The sequence below is a fragment of the Melanotaenia boesemani genome, chromosome 20 (assembly GCF_017639745.1).
Source record: "Melanotaenia boesemani isolate fMelBoe1 chromosome 20, fMelBoe1.pri, whole genome shotgun sequence".
Taxonomy (NCBI): domain Eukaryota; kingdom Metazoa; phylum Chordata; class Actinopteri; order Atheriniformes; family Melanotaeniidae; genus Melanotaenia; species Melanotaenia boesemani.
The window spans coordinates 21,405,344-21,427,921 of NC_055701.1; the positions used below are offsets into that span (position 1 = coordinate 21,405,344).

Sequence of the window (22,578 nt, forward strand, 5' to 3'; positions counted from 1 at the left end):
GCTTTCAGTGATTTCACCAACAATGTGAAGGTAAACTGATTTGACTACCAATCCTCCACGTCATTGTTTCTCTCATGTAGCAACACAAAGTCTAATTTATCTCCAGATCTGTAGACTCACAGGTGAAGCATTAGATTAGTGGGGGAACATATATGACGCTATATGGTTGTTGCTAGTTAATCTTCTAATATCTAGAAAATGTAAATATTTTTCTGATTGGATTGAAAGCAGTCACCCAGTCTGCTGCATTACAAATGTCTCTGTTCCTACTGCAAAGCAGGAGGATGAGTCCCAAACTACTGACCTGACCTAACATTACAGTGATAGCTGAGAAAATAAATGCAAACTATTTTTATTTAATATTAATAATTCAGAACTTTTTTTGCTATTATATAGTGTTTTTTCTCCACAATAATCAATTCATTCAACACTCAGCTGCTCACCTCGTTCCTCAGGGGCCACCTGGACAGGTTCAGGTGGGCTGGAAGGGGAGGGGGGGTCTGGCAGCATCTGCTTCGGCTGCTCTCGTGTCTGTTCAGACATGCATGATGTTTTAGCAGAGCAGCTTGCTAATTGTTTGCCTGCTTTGCTTATTTGATTAAAACAACAGTGAAATTAAATAAAATCCATTTTTCTTCAGAAATATGAGCTAATATGGAGCAAAGTGAGCTAGCTTATATGAACAAAGTTTAGAAGAGACAACAAGCTGATGTTCCACAACTTTCCATCAGACAAACTAACTGACCACCTCGCCTCTGAAACAACTGGGTGACGTACTGTCCACCCCTCTGTTCTCTCTCCAGTGTCAGCTTTTTCTCTTTTCGTTTTAAGCTTCCTGACTTTTGAGGCATGCTGCCGTCTAAGCATCCACGGGCTGTCTGTCTGTTGAAGGAGCAGGTGGACTGAACCATTTAAGGGAAATATAGAGGGGGTTGGGTGTTCAGAAATGTTTCCAAAACCAAAAAAACTTAGTGATACCGGTGCATTGTGACTAAATTGTTTGCATGATTGTAAGTTTATCATTAAGTATCAGATAATTTTGTCAGTATTACAATTGCATTGAGGGCCCTTCTGGGCCCCCTGTCACTCATGAGCCCCATGAATCCTTCCCCTTTACCCCCCCTTCGACTGGGGCGAAAGGCGCCCCAGTCTAGGCGTCTGAAGTCAGCGCAACAGCTGGTGCTACTGACACTGCCCTCTCTAATTTGGCTTTTGTCTCATACAAAGCAGAAACTGCAGTATGGGTGAAATAGGTTTATGAAGGAATCTTGTAACGAGGCTCAAGCACTCACAGCATGTCCTGAAATCCAGTGTTGTCTATAACAGAAAAGGGTCGCATGTCAGCAGCAATAAAAGTAGCAATCTCCTGGTCGATTTCTTTTGCCCTCTTTGAATCATAAGTGAGTGGTTGTCTAAATGACTCGTGTAAAGTTTGTAGCATGTGTGCTTGCTGTTTTTGTCTGGTTCCACTTGTCTTTGCACCGGGGTGATGTCAGCATAAATGTACAGTCATATTTGTTGTGTTCCCACTTTTGTCCACGACGCGCTTATAATCAGGGTCATACTTAACATGAAAACCAAACGCCAAATCTGAATAATGGTGGAGGAGCTTAGATTTCAGGTAGAGTTGAGGCAGTAGCCATGTTTATATATATATATATATGAAACAGCACACAACAGTGCAAAGCTGCCCTCACCAAAATGGGACATCCTTCAGCTGCAGGCTAATAGCCTCGGTCCTGAGCAACTGGACCTCAGGGTCGGAGGTTTGATCGGCCGCCATGTGGGCATAATTGAGCCCCAGGTGGATGGCCCCAGCCAAAGCATGGGAGAGGGAGTCTGAAACAATGTTGGTCTTGCCTGCAACATGTTGTATGTCCATGGTAAACTCGGAGATGTAGGACAGTTGCCGTTGTTGTTGGGCAGACCAAGATTCAGATCCTTAGCCACAGCAAAAGTGAGTGATATGTGGTTGACAAAAGCTGTAAACCGCCGGCCCTCCAGCAACAAACAGAAGTATCAGGCAGTAAAGTGCTGGGTAAGCAGCTCCCTGTCAAAAGTGCTGTGTTTGCGTTTGGTAAGGCGGAGCTGCCAGGTGAAGAAAGAGAGGGGTTGCCAGGTGCAGCCCACCCGCTGCTCATGCACAGCTCCCACCGCATAGTCTGAGGCATCCATAATGATTGCGATGGGGACGAAACAATGATAAAAGTTCACCATTCCCAGCAACTCCTGCAGGGACCGCACAGTAGCTGATCGTGGAAAATCCAGCACCACCTGCACCTTAGATGGGAGCGGGACAGCCCCATCCTTGGTGATCCAATGTCCCAAGAAGTCAATGGTGGCCAACCCAAACTGACATTTGGCTGAGTTGACGATCAATCTCTGCTGTCTGAGGAGGTCAAAGAGGGTTTGCAGGTGGGACAGATGCTTGGCAGTGGATGTATTCGCCACCAAAATGTCGTCCAGGTACACGAAAAGGAAGGGCAGGTCACACTGAATGGAGTCCATAAGACATTGGAACAACTGGGCAGCATTTTTAAGCCCAAATAGCATTCTCAAAAATTCTAACAGTCCAAAAGGGGTAATCACAGCAGTTTTGGGGACATCCAATGGTGATAACCACGGACGATGTCCACCTTGGAAAAAATTACCTTACCTTACCAGTCTTGGATGTGGGGCACCAGGTAGCGGTCCGACATTGTAGCGTCATTTAATCTGCGGTAATCACCTCATGGGCAATACCTGCCGCCGGGCTTAGGAACCATTTGAAGAGGCAAAGACCAAGAGCTCATGGAGCGGCAGATAATTCCAAGGTGTTCCATGTTGCCAAATTTAGCTTTGGCGATGGATAGCTTAGCTGGGTCCAGGCACTTTGCACGGGGATGGACTGTTGGGTCGGTGGTGTCAATGTAATGCTCCACTCTGTGTTTGGAAGCGGTAGATGAGAAGTTGGGTGTGTAAGTTTCGGAAATCCAGCTAGCGTCAGCCTGCGGGAGCACCGCCCAAAGTCTGAAAGAGTCTACACTGCAGTCCGTCCGTATTGCTGGTGTTAAGCCAAAGCAGCTCGTACGCGGGAAGGCAGTTGTCTCAGGGAGAGAGGGATGAAGAACCAATGATTATTATAATCAATGATCTCCTGATTCTCAATTTTTTTAGTAATTTTAGTGATAGTTTTAGGACTAATGATACATTCCCTTTGTTATTTGACCTACAGACCACAAGGCCAAATAAAGATATTTTCCATTTTAATGACTTCAAATATAAACTGATTATTGAAAAACAAACAACTCTGACGTAATTTGTACTTGAAACCTGAAAATAACATAAGATAATCACAAGTTGTGTCCAGCGTGCCTGATGCAGCTTTTTGACATTTGAATGAATAATAAAATATTTTTTAATTACCCAATTTAAGATTCCTTAATGTCCCATCTTGTTTGAATTCTTGCTTGTGTTGTTCTTACTCTCAAATGTAAGTCGCTTTAGAAAAAAGCATCTGCTAAATGACTGTAGAATAGAATAGAATAGAATAGAATAGAATAGAATAGAATAGAATAGAGCAGTGAATTAACTACTAGCTTGCTAATGGGTTTTATTACTGGAAAACCATGTTAATGTTAAAATGGTGTATTAATAATGATTTAAACCACAGATTGTAGACATCATTCAATAAGCTTACACCTTTATAAAATCTTTCATCTCATACACATTTCTCTTTGTACCGTCCCAATAAACTGAATACTTTCATTTTAACTTTACAGCTGAGCCTATCCTTATTAGGTTTACTTAATCTGAATGTGATCTTCAGTTGTATCATATGCATCTGTGTTGTGGCGGAAAATGCATGTTACAAGCAATGCTTGACTTATGGCATTTCCCACATGTCTCCATGTTGCCTTTTTTACTATTTGGATGTATTTTTGTGTTTAAGTCTGTTTAATTATTATTGTATGTTTTCCTTTATGGCCACATCAGGAGTATAGTAAATGGTTTTGTTTTTTATGTTCAGTATAACACTTGAAGCAGTACTGTTTTACTTTGGCAGATTTTTGCACTCTGGTGCTCCCTAATGAAGGCTAATTCAACATTTGTCTTGCTTCCTGTCTCTTTTCTGAGACTCTTGTCTTCTCTTTTGTTCTGTCACTTACTTGCTTTCCTTTCCTTGCTCCGTCCGATAATATCTTTTCGCATTCCTTTGTGGAATCAACCATGACGCAAGTCAAAAACAACCAATGTGTTGGTTGGACTGGACGTAAGTGTGTAACATTTACGTCTAGTTGCTGGTGTGTGTGACACAGCTGCTATGTGATGCTCTGGGCTGGAGCACAAAGTTGTGAGCCTATGGTTGTGAAGTGCGGTTTCTCAGGATGCTGCAGGGTAATGATGACTCCAGGAATGTGGGGAAGGGAAAGTAGGGATATCATATGTGGTTTTATATTTTTATTACAAACATTTTAACAAAACATCTACATTTATGTAGCAACATCATCAAATGCTGGTTGCAGAGGCTTTGGTAATGTTGAAAACTTTTGTAAATTTCTGGTGACCGCTGACTCAGGAAGTACTTCTTTTTTTAGTTTCTATAGTACATTTTAATAAGGAGAAAGCAGTTGATGCATCAAGGGGGTGGACTGTACAAAAGTTACAAACCACAAATAACTCATAACAACTATGTCTGTATTATACACACTCATCAGACCAGCCATGTTTCTCCATCTTCTATTGTCCAGTGTTGCTGAGTCTGTGTGAATTGTAGCCTCAGTTTCCTGTTTATAGCTGACAGGAGGCACCTGGTGTTTCTGCCTCTGTAACCCAGTTCCTTCAAGATTAGACATGTTTTGTTTACAGAGATGGTATTCCACACGTGGGTTGTGTTACGTCTCCCTTGTCCAGGGTCAAGGTAAGGTAACCGAGAGTCTCTTTACCAAAACCAAAATTAATCTGAAAAGCTCAGCACAAACCAAATCACTATGTTAAGTTTACCACTCTCTCAATAGTCACTAAACAAGAGCAATGCCACCCTGGGAAACTGTGTGTCAAGAGTAAACCCAGCCACCCTGACAGGTGCTTTCTCCACAGTATTTAAGGACGAGGAATCCTTCCGGGTTGTCAGTCTGGAAGCATCCGGGACAGCAAGCGACCAATCCGGACCTCGGAGGGTGGGGACTTAGTCGCTCCCGCACAGCAGCATCTGTATAAATGGCGACAGGCGAGCAGACCTGGGGCCATAACAGCTGAGGTTGAGCTATTAGAGGTACTGTTGTATTTCTATCATCTGCAACCAGTCTGCCAATTTTATTTTGACATCAATAAGGCATTTTAGTCCAGACATCTGCTGTTCACTGGATTTTCTCTTCATCAGACCATCCTCTGTAAACCTTAGTGATGGTCAGTAGTTTCTGAAATACTCAGACCAGCCAGTCTGGCACTAATAACATGTGACCATGATTAGAGTCACTTAAATCCCGTTTTTTCCCTCACTGTGATGCTCAGTTTGAAGTTCAGCAAGTTATGTTGACCATGTCTACATGACTAAATGCATTGAGTTGTTGCCATGTGATTGGCTAATTAGCTATTTGTGTTAAGAAGCAACTGAGCAGCTGAGTACCTAATAATGTGGCCAGTGGGTGTATATTACAGTTTTTCTTCGTTTGTTTGGCTCATTTCTTGAAACAGAAATGACTTTCTCAAAATAACACGGACATATCTCCAAACCACCTTGCAATTCTTCACAACCAAATAGCATTTCTCACTGATTTCATCAAACTGCAAATGTCTTAGTACGTGTCTCAAGTGTCTCAGTCCATCTTTGCAAATGGTTATACAAGCAGCCTACAGTTAGCACAATGAGCCCACATTTAGCACATTTCCCAAATAAACAGATCTTGCTGATCTAAACTGATTAGTTGATTCTCAGTCAAATGGTTGTTCTCTCCAAAACATGTCAGCATGATTTCATTGTGTAAGTCATCATATGCAGAGTCTGTTCAATTGTCAAAACAAGTCAAGAACACCATATATGAATGCGATGTGGACGAAAATCTATGGCCAAACAGAGAGCAGCGCGTGCATGGCCAGGAGGATGAGGATGGTGGCCAGGAGAGGAAGGGTGACGACAGCGACCAGTGAAAGTGTTACTTTATGTGAAAGTGAAACTTTATTTACAGTACTGAAGGCTAGATATGATTTGTCTTTTTTGTGTGTGTTTATATTTTGTACATGTACAGAATACTGTATACATTTTCTTTTTATGTACTCTAACGTATGGAAGTTACTTTATGTGTGTGTACCTAATTGTATTGTGTTAGCTTGACTTCTGCCATAGTGACAAAACATCTAGACATTTTGACTTGCAGTACTTACATAATGCCAAAGAGACAATGCATTTTGGGGGCACTGACTATTTATATGAGAAGGAATTTAGTTTTGACACATGGGTAAACAGTTTTGGGAGAGATGTGAGCTTGTGCAGGTGATCCATGAAGTTGTACTGAACCATCCAGGTTATTTTGGCAAAAGCACTAAGTGAATGCAAATGAGCCAAAGCAACTGAGAAGGATCTTTGCAATTATGATGGTACTGACTCTTTAAATGGGAAAGGAATCTATTTTTGAAGCATGTGTGAACAGTTTTGGGAGCAGTATGAGCTTTTGCTAGTCAGCTGTAATGTTGCGCAGAACTGTAAGGCTGTTTGGCCAAATGATCTTATAGTTGTAAGAATGTCATTTCTGTTTCAAGAAATGAACAAAACCAATGGAGACAAACTAATTGGTCAAATGTGGAAATGTCATTCCATGACAGCAGTGCTGAGTTTTGCTGGATTGTAGTTGCATCCGCCTTCCTCTATACAGGTTAACAGTTGTTGTGACTCGCTAGTTCCAGATAAATCCAAAAGGTAAAAATATAAGATAACTTTCCAAAAATGCTTAACCAGAAAACAAGAATATGTTCAGTTAGACAAAGGTAAAAATTTTCACTTAATTCAAGACACAAAATTACACTAGCAAAACTCCAAGGAATCCCTGATGAACTGGCAGAGAGGATGGGGAACCCGGCTGCTGATGAGCTACAGATGTGCACAGTTGCCACAGCAACGCTCACAGCTGCTATTTTACAGTCACAAAACAGGAGCATGGACTTTGGTGTAAAATACAGTCATCAAAACCCTGCACTGTCCTCACAAAGCTTCCATCAGTGGCAGGACAAGAGAGACGCACTGTTCTGGCCTACACTGAGATTACATTACATCATAGTAACAGTGAAAATCCAGCTGACATAAATTTACAATACTTTTCTATCAGAACTGTTTCTGTGTCTGAGTCTAGTGACTCTCCAGAGTGAGTGATTCTCCCAGCTTCCCACTGCAGTCTACTTTGGCTTTTAGTCTGCCCAGTGGCCATGTGGTAGCGTGGTATGTAAGAGAAAGGAAAGGGAGGAGTGATGCATTGAGTGACATCAGAGGAGGAGACGCTGTTGAAACTGGATCAGTCGGACAGTGGGTCACTGGGTGGGGAAGCACAGGTGATCCTGCTGAGCTCGGCTTACATCACAAGGCCTTATTTTATCACGAGTCTTAATCTTTGTTGATAGTTTATATCTGCCAAGGGCTCTTACTGTGTCCCTAGAAAGTTTGAATAATTTGTTCATTTTTTTTTTTTTTTTTTTTTGGAGGGTGGTGTATGCGAGATAAACAAGCAGCCCTTGTGCAAAACAAACATGTGGCAGTGAAAAAAGCAGAACACTTTGTGTTGACTGAGTGTCACAAAGCAGAAAGTATTCTGTGAGCTACATTTGTTTAATGGAGGCAAACTGCATTTGTTTGCATATTCTGTTAGTGTTTTTTTACAAAGCGAGGGGATGTCTGTGGGGAATAAAACTGTTCAGGAACAGTCATAGTTAATGGTATGCAGCCAGGCCACCTCTATGAAACTCTGTAAATGTGTCAAGCAACAGCACGGGAAATAAACTCCTCTGGTCTCTAATTGGATTTGCACGTGTGAACGAAGACCCAGATTCTTTCTGAACAAGAGATTGTACTTTTCTCAGTCAGGGTAAGCTACAATTCAACTTTTAAATGGCTTGGTTTGGAGAAAGAACCTCTTCTGCAGCTAAAAACAAAACAGGCTTGTTTGTTATAATAAACAGGATGAGAAGAGGGCAGTATAGTTCAAGATGAACCCTTTTAAATGAAGCATTGTATAGTGTCCATATGGTGCATTATAACCATCCCCCCAGTGTTCAACATAAGTAACGCACTTTAACAGATATAGATAGAAACACCACTGCAGCTATGAGAGAGAAGCTCATTTTATCGTCTTTTATTTGTCCAGATTATGGAATATCGGGAATTGAAGATAAATGCGTGATCATGCTAACAACAATTAATAGTAAAGAAATTAAACAAATAAAACTAAAATAGATAAATAAGTAAGGAGCTTGGACTTTTGAGTTGGCCTAGACGGATTTCTACGTAACGCCACTGATGTTTATGCACCACTAAGCAATGCTGATCCCAGTGCTGTTTGCATCCAAGTTCTTAAGTAATATAAATAAGATGCCTTTGCAAGTTCCAAAAAAAGATGGGTAGTTTAAGATCATTGTTCAGTACTCAAAAAGGAATCACAAAGCAAAAGAACAGAATGGGATCACATGAATCCTAAAGGGCTCATTTTGTTTCTCAAAATAATAACCTCTGATCCCCCGTTAAAGGATTCATATGTAAGCTGATTTTCCTTTGTATAAACACCGTGATTCTCAATAAGAAATGCATCAAGCCACAAAGCTTCTCACTTAGAAACATCTATTTGTTGAGAGAAGATATTTGGGATTTGGTTATTTTTCAGCATATATAAATATTTAAGTGGGTCCATGCTAACAGTGTAATCAATTCTAGTTAACTGTACTTTTCTATTACATTGTACAGTACAATATGACTTGCTTCAATCATCTATTTATTTTTGTTTGCTTTACATTCTAAGAGTAATGAAAAACAAACAAAAAGTACAAAAACTTTTCAGCCGAGGTTCTAAATGTTCCAGGTTAAAATGAGGCTTGATTGTTCAGTAAATAAAAACTGTTCACACACAAACAAAGTCTGGCAGAAAATGTAAAGCATAAGTTAAAGATATTTGCACACACCACATTCTGTGAGAATAGTGAATACATGAACATGTTTGCTGAGTGTGAACAGTTTTTCTTTCTCCTCTGATGGAGCCGAGTGCTGCAGCTCCATCATTTTATCATGAAACTCCTCTTTACTAAAAGCCAGTCACAAAGTCATTTTGAGCAATAACTATTCTGCGTTCCTCATTTGTAAGTCAGTTTAGATAAAAGCATCAGCTGGATCGATGTCAAAAACACACTCTTCTGTCATGCAGCTGCTTCAGCTTCACTCCTGCACTGATGAACAACTGATCTCGCCCACAGCGACACATATGTAAGGAAAAATGAAGCAGGGGAAAACTGTACCAAGGTGTACTTTACTTTACCATCATATGGAAAAGCAGATATCCCTTGTGTTGTGTTCACTATCTTTTATTCCTTCCAAAGAAAGTGTTTCCATCATGCAGAAGGCCATGCCAGCTACACAAAGGAATCTTAGGCAATTATGATCTAGTGCTACAAGGTTCTGTATTTTGCAGAATTCTCACCACAACTTTTGACCATTAGTCACAATTTTGCAATGAAAACTTTTTGCATCTGAAATTGACTGTAAACCCATCTATGCATACACTGTTGCAGAGCTTGACACTATTGGTTCAATACCCATTTATGGTTTTAAACATTAGTTTGCCTGTATGGTCAATCAAGTAGTTTTTTTTTTCTTCTTCTTTTCTAACCTGTCCTGTCCAGCATCATAGCAAGCCGACTGATAGGCTGGTTGTTGTGGTGTGCAAAACAAATTTGCTTTGCCAAGGGGAGGTTTATGAATATAAGGCTGCTCTTGATAAATTTATTTATTTATTTATTTACTGTTATTTATTTACTTTGAATTATGGAATCTCTGTAGTCTTGCTAGATCTGACCACAGGGGACAGAAAAAGAAGAAAGACAGCAAAAAGAAGCAAAAGGGAAAGCAGGTAGAAGAAAGAGGAGACAAAAACACAACATATAGAAGGCAACAACCCTTCAATCTAACCTACTACCAGACAACAGATTGCTACCCTTAAACAGAAACACACCAGAAAATTCCCTACAGCTTTTACTTAAAACAGAGCTGACAGTAATCAAGATTGCCTAAACAATAACAAAATAAAAAAAAACATATCACAAATATTTCACAACAACAACTGAAGTACCAGATATACGGAAGCGTGGAGCTGTCACCCAATTTTTTAAAAAAAATGGGACCATATCACGTTATAACGTGATAAGTTTATTATAAGAACATAGCCTGTACTGTATGCAGATGTTGTTACGACCTATATTGGAGCAAAATACATTTTATGGAAAATATACTCATCAAGCAGAAACATTTCAGTTCTTTTTGACAATGATTAATTGTTCTACTCTGGTTTATTATTGTACATACAGAAATGTGGGACAGTTATGAGAAACACGGTAGGTCACCTGCCTGCGCATAGTGAGTGTGTGTCTGAATTTCCGTAGAGCAGGCATCCCCAACTTGGGACCTCTTAAGCCAGCGTCCTGCAGGTTTTCAGTATGTCCATACTGCAGCACACCTGACTCAGATAATGGGTCGTTAAGAGGCTGGTGCAGACCTGGTTTATTATTGTACACAAGACAGTTATGAGCAACACGGTGCGTCACCTGCCTGCGCGCAGTGAGACGGTGCGTCTGAGTTGCAATAGCGTGTGTGCGCTGCTTTTAGTGTTGTCATGTTGTCTCCCGAAAATAAAAATTAAAATTGTAAAGGCTATATGCACCACTGGGACTGGGAGAAATAAGTTGCCGACACAAAGACGTGGTCCTGTCCGCTTCAAGGGTGCAAAGTCAACAATATCACAGTGTCCTCCAAGCTTCGTCAAATCTCTCCAATGAAGTAAAACTTAATCCCATTTAGTAAATTAGGCATTTCTCTGGGCGTAGCACACACAGTTTCCCCATACAACTACAAATTTATAGTCCACTTTTGAACCACAAAACAAAAATATCTCTTAGTGTATAAACCCACTGGACAACTCCGTGACTGTCAGCATGCAGAATATGTAAAATGAGGCGTGATCAGTGATGAGGAGTGGTGAGTGACATCATGCAAATGTGACCACGCCTCAACAGAGGTTTACAGGCAGACTAGGGCAGCCCAGAGATCCGGGTCATCAGCAGCAATCCTGGAGTATGAATGCAAACCACCCACACCGAAGATGACCCCGGCCCCACCCAGAGGGTGGCAGAGGAGAGCCATGGGGCATAGGCCCCTGTGGGCCAGAACTGGCAGCCGCAAACCCCGCCAGGCACCGGCCATCCAGGGCAGCCAGAGCGAAGGGCCCAGGGCCCCAAGAGTCCAGAGGCTTTTGCCCCACACATGGTGTTCTGAATTCTGTTTGATTTACATATCAGGAAAGCAAGTTAAAAGCAAGTACATCTGTTTTTTGAGGCATCGTCGCTTTAATATAGGCCATTAGAAAAAGGTGCTGATGGTTAATGCACAAGTCATGTCGATGCAAAATCCGCAAAACTTATTATTATATAATAAAAGAAGGAAGCACTGACATTTTTAAGAGTACAAACTAACATGACTGAACATCTGCATAGAGGATTAAAGCCTGTCAGAGTGTTTCTATTCATGCGATGATGACGATGCTGACAAGTTTGTGCTAGGAACAGCAATGTCCTTGTTCACAGAGAACAATCAAATGGGATACAATTTTTTTCCTTTTCTTTTACTTTTCCTTCCAAATTCCTACCTTTGTGTTTGGTAATAGTGCAGAAAATAGTGCATCTGTTTTTCAGCTGAGCATTTTCAGTAAGTAAGAAGTGTAAATTTCTTCTCTGATTCCTAACTGCACATTGTTTTCATTTATGTGGTTGTTGTACCCAAACAATCACAGTGTCCATTTTAGAGGCAGCAGTGATCATGTAGGCAATTCTTTTCTCTCTGTTTGCCTTATTGATGATTCAGTGGGGATGATTGCCTTCAATCACACAGAAAAACAAAACCTGTCTTCATAAAAAACAACATGATGTTAAATACATTAACACTTAATGCTCCGAGGAGGTCATTAGTATTCACACATAGTCATTAATGCAGTTCTGAGGTGATGCAGGAGGTGTTTAACATGTGTGACATAAAAAAAAACAGTGAAACAAATGGCATCACATTTGCTGGTAAAAGTGAGACATCTGCAGTACACCAATGACTGCTCATCTGTCGATGCATTACAGAGATTAGATTAAAAACAAAAACAGAGTGATCTGTTTTGCCTTCTCTTATGTCTGGACCTGTTTGTCTGCCTGTTTCTCTGGAGTGAAATTTAATTTGTGATATCTGCTGAACAGACTTGCACAGACATATGATTTTCTTTTTCTTTTTTTTTTTCTTTTTTTCTTAGAAGTAATCAATGGATCATAACAGGGACACAAAAGTCAATATTTGTCTGAATAAGTCTTTCTTACCCAACATACTTGTGTTTTTCTTCATCTGCATGTGAATGGTACTGTTCTTTCTTTCTTTTTTCTATGGTGGTAATATGAGGGTCTTTATATTTGGTAAAAAAAAAAAAAAAACTTGTTGAAAAACAACTTATTTTAAATAAATGGAAACATTGTCAACATGCATCATGTTTGGTGTGGGAAGAAACATTTTTTACATTGAGACATCGCCCATATTTAATTAAAAGTGGTGGAGAGATACTAACGAAAAGCATGCACGCTCAATGGGTCTTTAATTCAACCCAACACAAAAAATTGCAGTGGCAGGAAAACTGAGGGAGCTAATAATTACTAAAACTGTGTGTTGAAGCAGAAAACATCTCAAATCTGCAGGACAGCAGCCATAAAGGACCAGATTAGCTTATTTTTGGTATAAATAAATATAACAACAAGGATCTGGCATTTAACAAGGAGAACCACGGAGCATACATACTGGGATGGGTGATTAGATTATACAAGTGAGAGATGAACAACACGGGACAGGTGAGGACACAGTCAAGAGCAGATAAAGATAACTGAGGGCATGTAGAGGAATTGAAACAAGGAAAACTAACTCAAACATACTGAAAATGTGTAAAGAAAGGGGAAATTTAGCCTTTACATTTGATTTTCTGTGTGCTATTTTTGTTTCATCAATAAACATAAAAAAGATCCTTACATAAGTTGGATTTCCTTGTTAAACCATTTAAGTAGAATATTTTATGACTCAGTGGCAGATGATGCTCCAACAGGCCGCTCCTAGTGTCTGAGGAGGAAGGCTTGTCGGAAGCTGTGGGAGGACAGGGCGGGCGAGAGTGAGGCCCAGAGCCCAAATAGCAAGAAGTGGGAAGCACGCAGTGGCAGATCATTCACAGACAGACACCCACACAGACGCACACTCACAGGAACCAGAAGACATATATTTACGTAACAAGCTCCCAGCCTCGAGCAAAGTAGGTGAGTAAATCCTGGTTCTATACAAAAATAGAAGCATCCTTTGAAACAGGCGCCTCTTTCGGACGTGACGTAGGGTTTCTGTCGTCATACATCGTGGCATACTATTACGCTATTGTCAAGACGACAAATGCATTGTAGGAAAGAACTGGCAGTGGATTAAAGTCATTCACTGATTCATGCTGGGCTGGTGCTCGGCCCTTAACATCTTTCACTTTTTTCAGCATCTGATGTTGTGGAAGAAATTAGCAAATTTGTTACTCTCCACTGACTTTTCTTAAAAGCCCAGAACAAAGATTTAAACTCTTTGCAATGAGCCAGCAAGCTTCCAAATTAATCATAAGCCCAGATGATTCAGTAATAATTCATTTAAACTTGCAGTTTCCAAGTTATATTTTCTACACGTTGTACTCTGTACAAATACAGTACAATGCACTATTTGTTAGATATTTAAGTAAAAAAAGAAAATTATAAAGAAAGTTGTTTGTTTCAAAGATGTTCTCATTTTCTTTTCACCAATGCTGTATGGGCTTATACGAATGAGGTCAACAGTGACCAAGAATCCTGGATAATGGTTTGATTTCATCTTATTAGTATTCCTGGTGAAAGCAGTGATGATGTACATAATTAATAATGGACTGTTGGTTGATTTTGTACTGTCAAACCATCTTCATAATGAAGTCATAAGTAATATTTTTCAGAGTACATGTTCCCAGCCTTTGTGCAGAAGTCCTAAGTAGTGTAAAAATACCAATTAGGAAGTGCTATAATTGTTGCACGCCTCAAACTTAAAACTATTAACCAGGACACTTGTACTAGTGTCCTATATGGGACTTTCTGCTATTTTTATGTGGTTTGTGTCCCGTATTTTTATTTGCATTGGTTTGTTTAGTTTAAGGTACCAACACTACTTAGTTATGGTAAAGAAAAGGTCAGGGTTGGGTCAGTTTTTATACCGGTGGCCGATCTGATGTCATCACTTTCTTTAGTTTTTCAGTTTTACATATAAAAGCATCCAGAACCAGCCCAAGTAAACTGAGTGATGCCCAAGACAATAGGGAGCCCACAAAAAGCACTTGAAATGTCAAGATAAATACAAATGTGTTCTGTAGGATGCTTTGTAGAAGGGTTAGGCGCTTAGGGAACTTAGAGTATAAAGCTCTGTCTTTATATTTATATGTTCTGCATTTTTTTTTCAAGGTCAATGCTTTAACCAAACTGATGACTTATTGATGTCTGCTGAAGCTGAAGGTGATGTTTGCTGTTTTGTGGTGCTCCCCAGAGAGCTGGTGATACTGAGATGGGGGAAGCATCATTGAGTAAGTCAGCAGATCAATGGTCACCAAGACAACCTTTCCTGTCTCCTTGTGTTGCCTGTGGGAGGTCAACTCTGAAGCAGAAGGGAAAGGTTTACTGGGGATTGTTGGCTAATAATTTAGGAACTACAATAAGAAACGAAGAGGAATAGACTAGACAGGGATACAAAGAAAGAGAAACTACAATATATCTGATAAAAACCTTCAGAAGCTTGCCAATAAAGATTAGTCTTATCTTCCTTCAAAATCTCACATTCTGATTTCCTGTGGGTCTTATTACATTTCCTGCCACTTTTATCTGTTAAATAAAGCTTAAACAAACAGAATTGTTTTAAATATTTTACTTATTACAGTATTCTAAAACTTACAGCTTATCACAGGAAATGTTGATTCATTTTTGTATTTTAAACATCTCTGCTTTTTCTCTTTTTGTGTAAGATGAAAACAAAGGAGTGAGTTTGAAGTTGGGGTCTGACAGGATGAAAGGGGGCGAGTGTCAGATGGAATTTGTCAAAGGAGGTTGGAGTAAATTAAGATGCATCAGTTCAATATTTAACTGGAATAATCTTTTCTGAAACTTCAGGTTTTGATTCTTATTTGTGCTTTAGTCTCTATCAAACCATCCTTGAATATAACAAGTTTTTTCCTCAAAGGCATCATCAAATGTCCTGACTGACTCCAGTTTACAGACTTTTTCTTTATCTCATTGGCGCCTCTCATTAATCATGTCCTTTTGTACCTCAATCAATGTTGTCTTCAGCTGGAGGTTTCCTTTATCTGCACCGAGACAACGACTGTCTGGCTTTTATTGTAGGTTTGTGCTCCAGGTTCATGTAATGGTTGAATCAGCCTTCAAAGTTTCAGTAAATTACACCGTAAATTAAAACTGTGTATTTCCTTTCCTTGTTATTTAATAATAATGCAAATTTATCATGAGAAATGAGGATCAGTGCAAACTGTTAACATTTGATCAGTTAACACAGTTTCACCAAACATGATTTTTAAATAGTTCCTGACCAGCAGAAAGCAAAAAAAAAAAAAAAGACTGCCTCTTTCAAGTGTTAAAGTTGCATTTTATTTATTTATTTTTTTCTTTTGTTTAAGTTCTGAACTGGCTGAACAAAAGCAGTGTTATCCAAACAGGTCAGAAATCTGTAGGGCCTTCTGTTTGGCTGGATCAAGGCAGCTCCCTGTTGCTCCTCAGCTGGCAGGTTGAGAATACCTGCAGGCTGCGGTTCAATACTTCGGAGGTTAGGCATATCTAGGTCTTCTTTCTTTCAGCTTTGAAAGCCTCCTCATAGTTTTCCTTTTTTTTCCTCTCCTTAAAAAGTAAAAAAAAAAGAAGCTTTGTTCTGTAAGCTGAACATCATAATGCTGCCAATATGACTTGTTCTTCAGTAAACTAATTTTTCACTGATCTGTGGAACTTTAACAGGATTAATTCAAGAAATATTACCTTTGGAAATGAGTGTAACATCAGCAAGTCAGGACAATGCAAACACAGTCAAAACTGGAAGCAAACTCCACTAGAAGGTAAATCCTTAACAGCTCATAGATTTCCCAGTGTTAGATAAAACTGGCTGAGATCAAGGCAGCCTTGTCAACTAAGGGAGCACTTCAGTAGAAGGAAGGCAAGAACTTCATACATATATATTCCATGTTTGACTGACTTGAGCATCTCAGCTGAGTGGACTGAGAAATCTCCACAGCCCAGAGGTTGCAGCCAGTGATGCAATTTTAATACTTGTTCAAATCAACAGATGGTGAATATATATGACTGTTCTGATATTTCACTTACTTGCAGTCTTGTAGTATCAAGCTTCCTCTTCTTGAAAAGAACCAAACCCTCAAAACCAGGACTCCACCACACATGATACTGCTGCACTGGCTTCAAGTGACATTTCCAACACCGATAACGGGTTTTTTTGCAATCTCTCATTGGCTTCCAGTCTTTGTTTTTATTTCTGTGCCTACTTATTATTTACTTTGGCTCTATGATATCTGTTAATTCATTGTTTATTTATCTTTATGTGACATGCGCTTTGGATTTTGAAATAACCAGCCTTACTTTTATTAGTTTTACAGTGCAGAGATGGATTAGAGTTATATCTCACCCACTGTTCTTAAAGTCTCTTTATATTTAATAAAGTTGTTTAGTGGGTTTCGATTTCTGGGCTTTTCCTCTATTCCTTATGGATTTGCCATGCTTTATATACACTGATGGATATCAACATCGAACTTTAATCAATCCAGAATTTCTTTCATTTAGTTTATGGTTTTTTTAAACACAGCATGACAGAGCTAAATACAACACCTCAACTCGAAGGATGAAGGCTAACGTCACATGATACCGATTCTTTTTGTATCACTGACCTCCATTTTTCTGCACCTGCCCTGTTTTCACTAAATCTGAGGTAAACAAAAGAGTCCTCAGGCCTGCTGTAACAAGAGGTGGCTCTATTTAGAGGGGGTCCCTGCTGGATGCCTGGTGGGGGCTGGGTGGCTGAGTGAATGAATTGATTGAGGCACCCTGTAACTGAGAGCCTAAATGAAAGGACAGAGGAGGGGAAACATCACGCTATCCAGATAGGGATCCATTTACACATCAGGCAACACCATATACATCTTAATTTCCTTGACATGTGTGGGGGATTGAAAGTATTTAGTCTACATCATGTCTTGACAGTGAAGGGGAAAGGTGCAGCTGGTCAATAAGAGAACAGTGTTTGCTTGCTGAACTACACCACTACATTATTCAGATAAAGACACATTGATTTGTAAACGTTACCCAAATAAATTGTAAGCTTTGGTCCACAACAGCTCAGAAACACTAAGACTTGATGGATTACACATTTAAAGATGCAGGAAAAAAAATCAATATTTTCTGTTTTGTACTCAACTCCTTAGCTTGCTTTGGGTTAGGAGAACATCCTGTGCAACAGGAGAGTTGGTTTAGTAACAAATCCACAACCCACTTAGCATAAAAAAAAAGAAAGAAAAATCATTAAGCTATTAATTGCACCACTAAATCCCTGGAGAACCTGAATGGTTTTGCAGGAGAGAGGAGAAAAGTGATGATGCACGTGGAGGCCTTTCCCTGCTCACATGTCTCTTTAAGCAGCCCACACATCACGCTTTCTGTTGGTGATGGCTTGTTTTATGGAAATTCACAATAACTCTAACCTAAGCCCCTCTTATAAGAGCACTGTGTGCAGAAATATAGCAGCAAATAAGCAACCAACATTCCAGCTGTAGCTCCAGCTGCTCTGGCCCCTGTATTTACACTGACAACATGGCATGAGGCAAAAAGCCAAACCAAATCAGGAGCTAAGAAACACATCATTATGGCATTCCTGTCTTATTTTCTGAACAATAGCTTGCAAAACGTTCAGAGGCCACAGAATAGTACAGGCTGCAGAATAAACAGAACTACTCTTTGTTTCATTGGATTTGCATCACAGTGGTAAAGCTGGAAGTAAAGTTGGAGGATGAGTTCTCAAAGAAAAATATGACATTTGTACTTATTTGTACTTATCTGATCTGGATTACTTCACAATTTTCTTTACAGCCAAATCTTTAAAAGTTTCTTGTTTCTCTCCCATCAGAGTCATTGTTCTAAAAATAATAACTTCTCTCCTTCCCTTTCCTCCTGTTTCATGATGTCTAACTAGGAGTGACCTAAATGACATTTTGGTGACTCAGAAGAGGAATCTCAGCTTTGTATTTAACATCCTAAAGTTGTGAGGGTATTTATTTTGAAGTGATAATCATAGATACAAGAGTTGATTTTCAGAATCTCCCAGAAGGCCTAATTTACAAACATTGCATGAGGAAAATGCATTTTTCAGATGACTTTGTAAAAGGGCACAGATGGTTCTGAATCCATAAACATGAGGTCATGTGAGGTTTCAGGTGGTGCTGGACTGCTCTGAGATGTCAGAAAATCAGCAGAGTAAAGGTGGGTTCTCTACAGAGAATCATAATTGCAGATTGTGATCATGAAAGAAGTCTTGCATAATGGAAACTTCCTGGAGGTGAACATGCATGTGATCTGTAGGCAACAACTTCTAAGTAGTTTCTGAAGGTTATATAAGCCATGAACTTTAGAAGATCATTTTTAGCTCAATATGTTTAGAAAAAATTGTGTTTATTGCTAATTCTATTATATGCTAACATTCAATACTAAAGGATAATATGTGCACTCACCGGCCACTTTATTAGATACATCTTATTAGTGTCAGTGTTGTCAGTTTAGCACATATTGTCAGATCAGCATACGCATAGTACAAATTGACGACTGCACCTAACCCTAACCCACATGCGCATTAACGTAATGTACAGAACATTGGGTTGGACCCCCACTTGCCTTCTGAACTGTTTTAATTCTTGGTTGCATAGATCCAACAAAGTGTTGGAAACATTCCTCAGATATTTTGCTCCATATTAACATGACAGCATCACACAGCTGCTGCAGATTTATTGGCTGCACATCCATGATGAGAATCTCCTGTTCCACCACATCCCAAAGCTGCTCTACTGGATTGAGATCTGACCACTGTGGAGGCCAAAAATTAAAAGAACTTGTGAGTTTTCACATACTCTGTAAGAGTTTTGAAAGATTGAGCAGAAATAAAAAATAAATAAATTAAAAAAAGCAGAAATAATTTCTTGTAAAAATCACTACATGGGCTCGGTGACATTAAAAACATTAATAACTGAACACAGTTTAATGAAAGTTAAAACCTTGCAAAGAAAATTACAGAAAGTCTGTAAACAAGATGTAGAAACACAGTTGACTTGTCTTAGATGGACCGTGGACAAGTGGAAAATAAAGATTTTGATATGATATTTGGAAGTCATGGATGTGTTATCCACCTAGCTAAAGGGAAAGCTGGAACTTTCAAAAACAGCAACACGTCTAAGTCCCAGCATCTGATATGTTGTTTTTCTGTTATTTTTTATTCAAAATATGTTTATATCAAATGGAAATCAAAGAATTATACACTGTGCTTTAACTGCTTTCAAATCATTTTAGATTTAGCTCCAAGTATAAACAGCTCTACTATGTAAATTAGATTTTTTCAACCACATCTTGTCCAATTTTCATCAGCATGTGTACTTTTTTAATCAAAAGATTGACATCCATTCTTATAAGAAAGCTTTCACCTACTATACTTGATTAATTGTGAATCAGATTTGTTATCTACAAATCAAAACAAAACTGTGATTTGTTATTTTGCCTCCATCATTCGAAACTGTAAAGTGCAATGAAATCTGCTGGAGACAGAGCTCAGAGTATTTTGACATTAGTTCAACCTCCTCCCAGAGATATTTCCATCTAGCATGAGCTGTGAATTGTAAAGCTCCTGCAGTCTGTGTACTTCTTTACACAGACGTCTCTGTAGCTGCAGAGTCTGTGGCTCAGCGTTGAGCTAATACACACAAAAGGAAACTTTATCCTGTAAAGAAAGAAGCACAGCTTTACTGTAAGTTGACTTTTGTTTCCTTTTTTTTAAATCATTTGAGTGATTCCTGCTATAAAATGGATCCACTTGCTGAGTAGCAACAGTACTTTGGCGCAAATTAGCTGTTAGCCAAAGTAAAGGTGATGCTCATTAGCCTGGATAAGATTCTGCTAAATAACAACCATCTCAAAATGTATAGTTTTGTGTATGGTAGCCTGCTCTGAATAGATTAAGATTGCAGTGTTGGAGTGAAGCCACTGGAGATAGGTTTCATGGCTTTCTCTGTCACCTTCTGTTGCACTTTTGTTTTACAAATAACTGCATCCAATGAAAAATGACACTGCCAAACTTCAGACACGGTTTAATTATGGCTGTAAAGACAGTGGCCTGATCTTTACAGCGTCTAGCTGGTGCAGTCAAAATGTGCATCCCTGTGAAATCTATCATTACTAGATTGATCATGTGAGTCACAGAGGCCAGACTGAGTGAAAATGTAGGTCACTTAATTCTCAGACACCTATAATGAGACTCACTGAATGTCCATGTTTCCATGTCCACGCATCCATTTTCTCCTGCAGTGAGAAACATTGAAATGAGAGGTCCATTTTTTTTCTAGAAATCATTAAGACTTTATTTACAAGACCATTTAAAACTATTTGTGGCAAAGTTTTCATATGAAAATCGTGTTATTAACATACAGAAACAGAAACATTTTGATCATGTAAACTAATCAGTATTCTCCATTAAACATTTGTTTTTACTGATAATTTTACATTGATTATAAATTTTCTCTAGTGCATGTACTGACAGCAGCAGTTAAATGGCACTGACGGTGGGAAGCGATCACTGAGATGTAAAAGAATAAATAAATCTGTGGTTTTCTCTCAGAGCTGCCTGGTGTGTGTGCGTCTTGGCAGTAGGAGAGTGTTGGCACTGAAGAACAAAGATAAAAAAAAGAAATAAATAAATAAAAAAGATGAAATAGAGATTTAGCAGCGTAGTTGGAGGTAACAAACAGGAAGCTGCAGTTTGGCCCCGAACTGAGGAGATTACACAGAAAACAATGTCACCATGCTGGAGGCGTCTGCAAGCACGCATCCAAAAATAGCCGACAGACTTCTGATGCAAACATTTGGTCTGAATCAACATTGCATTTGGTTTAATCTAAAGATGTATACGCATGGATGAGTTCGCCATTTGTTGTATATTTTCACAAATCTTAAAGGATAATGAGCAGAAACATTATCAGCTTGGGAAGAAATGACACATCCTCAGATTATTTGTGTTTAAACTTTGATTTGTTCAAAGGCCAGGACACTTTATCAAGTGCTAATTGATTATCTTTATTAGATAAAATCTCTATATTTATGTGTTTCCTTTTCTTTAAGTGCTTTAAAATATGTAAATGTAATCACACTGAGAGCCTCCTGTTGGTCTAAGAAATAAGCATGCTTTAAATGGGATTATTCCATTTCATTTCCATATCAACGGCCTTGCTGAAGACCATATGGGAGCTCACGTTGCCATGGACATCTCAGACATGACTGAGAGGAATTTAGCCATAGAAACGAGGAGGCACGAGGTACTCAAGAGAAATATCCTTCGAGTGCCGCTGCTTTATCTTATCTCACAAAGTGTCAGTTTCCATGTGTCTAATCTGCTTCTGGACAGGTCTTTGCCCCTCTGCAGCTGGAAAAAGAAGCTTTTCAAACATCGAACAACCCAAATCCTGTGCAGCACAAAAAAACAATCTGCAGCTTTTTTTTTTTAGACTTTTAAAGTTCTTCTTTTTTTTTTTAATGCAGTCCTGGTGTTTGTTTATGTGATCAAATAAATTATATTTTCTTTCTTCTTTTTTCCTCTGCAGGTAACATAAAAGAAATGCTTTTAGAGAAAATATTCTGTTCACTATAACTTCCAAAGATCCTAAATAAATAGTTTCAGTCTTTAATAAGAAGTTTACCAGAGCTCCAGGCTCTGGTAAACCAGTCTGAAGGGTTCCTGGCTGTTTCTGTCTGACACTGGTGCTGTATAATCAAGGGCGGCCTGGGCAAGGTCCAGCAATCAGTACACCACAAAAGCAAGAAAGGCACAAATATGCAAGGATGTTACATTATGACTGTTTTTAAAGCTTTCTAACTAACTGACATGGTCTGTGTTTTTAGTTTAGTTTCACTCCTTATGGGTTCATTGTCTTGTCTGATTTCCTGTTTTTTTGTTGTTTATTCTCCTTGTGTATTGTGTTTTGCTAT

The 22,578-nt window shown here is 39.1% G+C and overlaps 1 long non-coding RNA gene across 1 annotated transcript; it reads left to right on the forward strand.

Annotated features, from left to right (window-relative positions):
• Positions 1-436: 436 nt before the first annotated feature.
• LOC121631780 lies at positions 437-13,697 on the forward strand. The gene is made up of 3 exons (XR_006008791.1): positions 437-533; positions 1,983-1,984; positions 13,687-13,697. It is a non-coding gene; the product is annotated as an uncharacterized LOC121631780 (long non-coding RNA).
• The last annotated feature ends 8,881 nt before the right edge of the window (positions 13,698-22,578 follow it).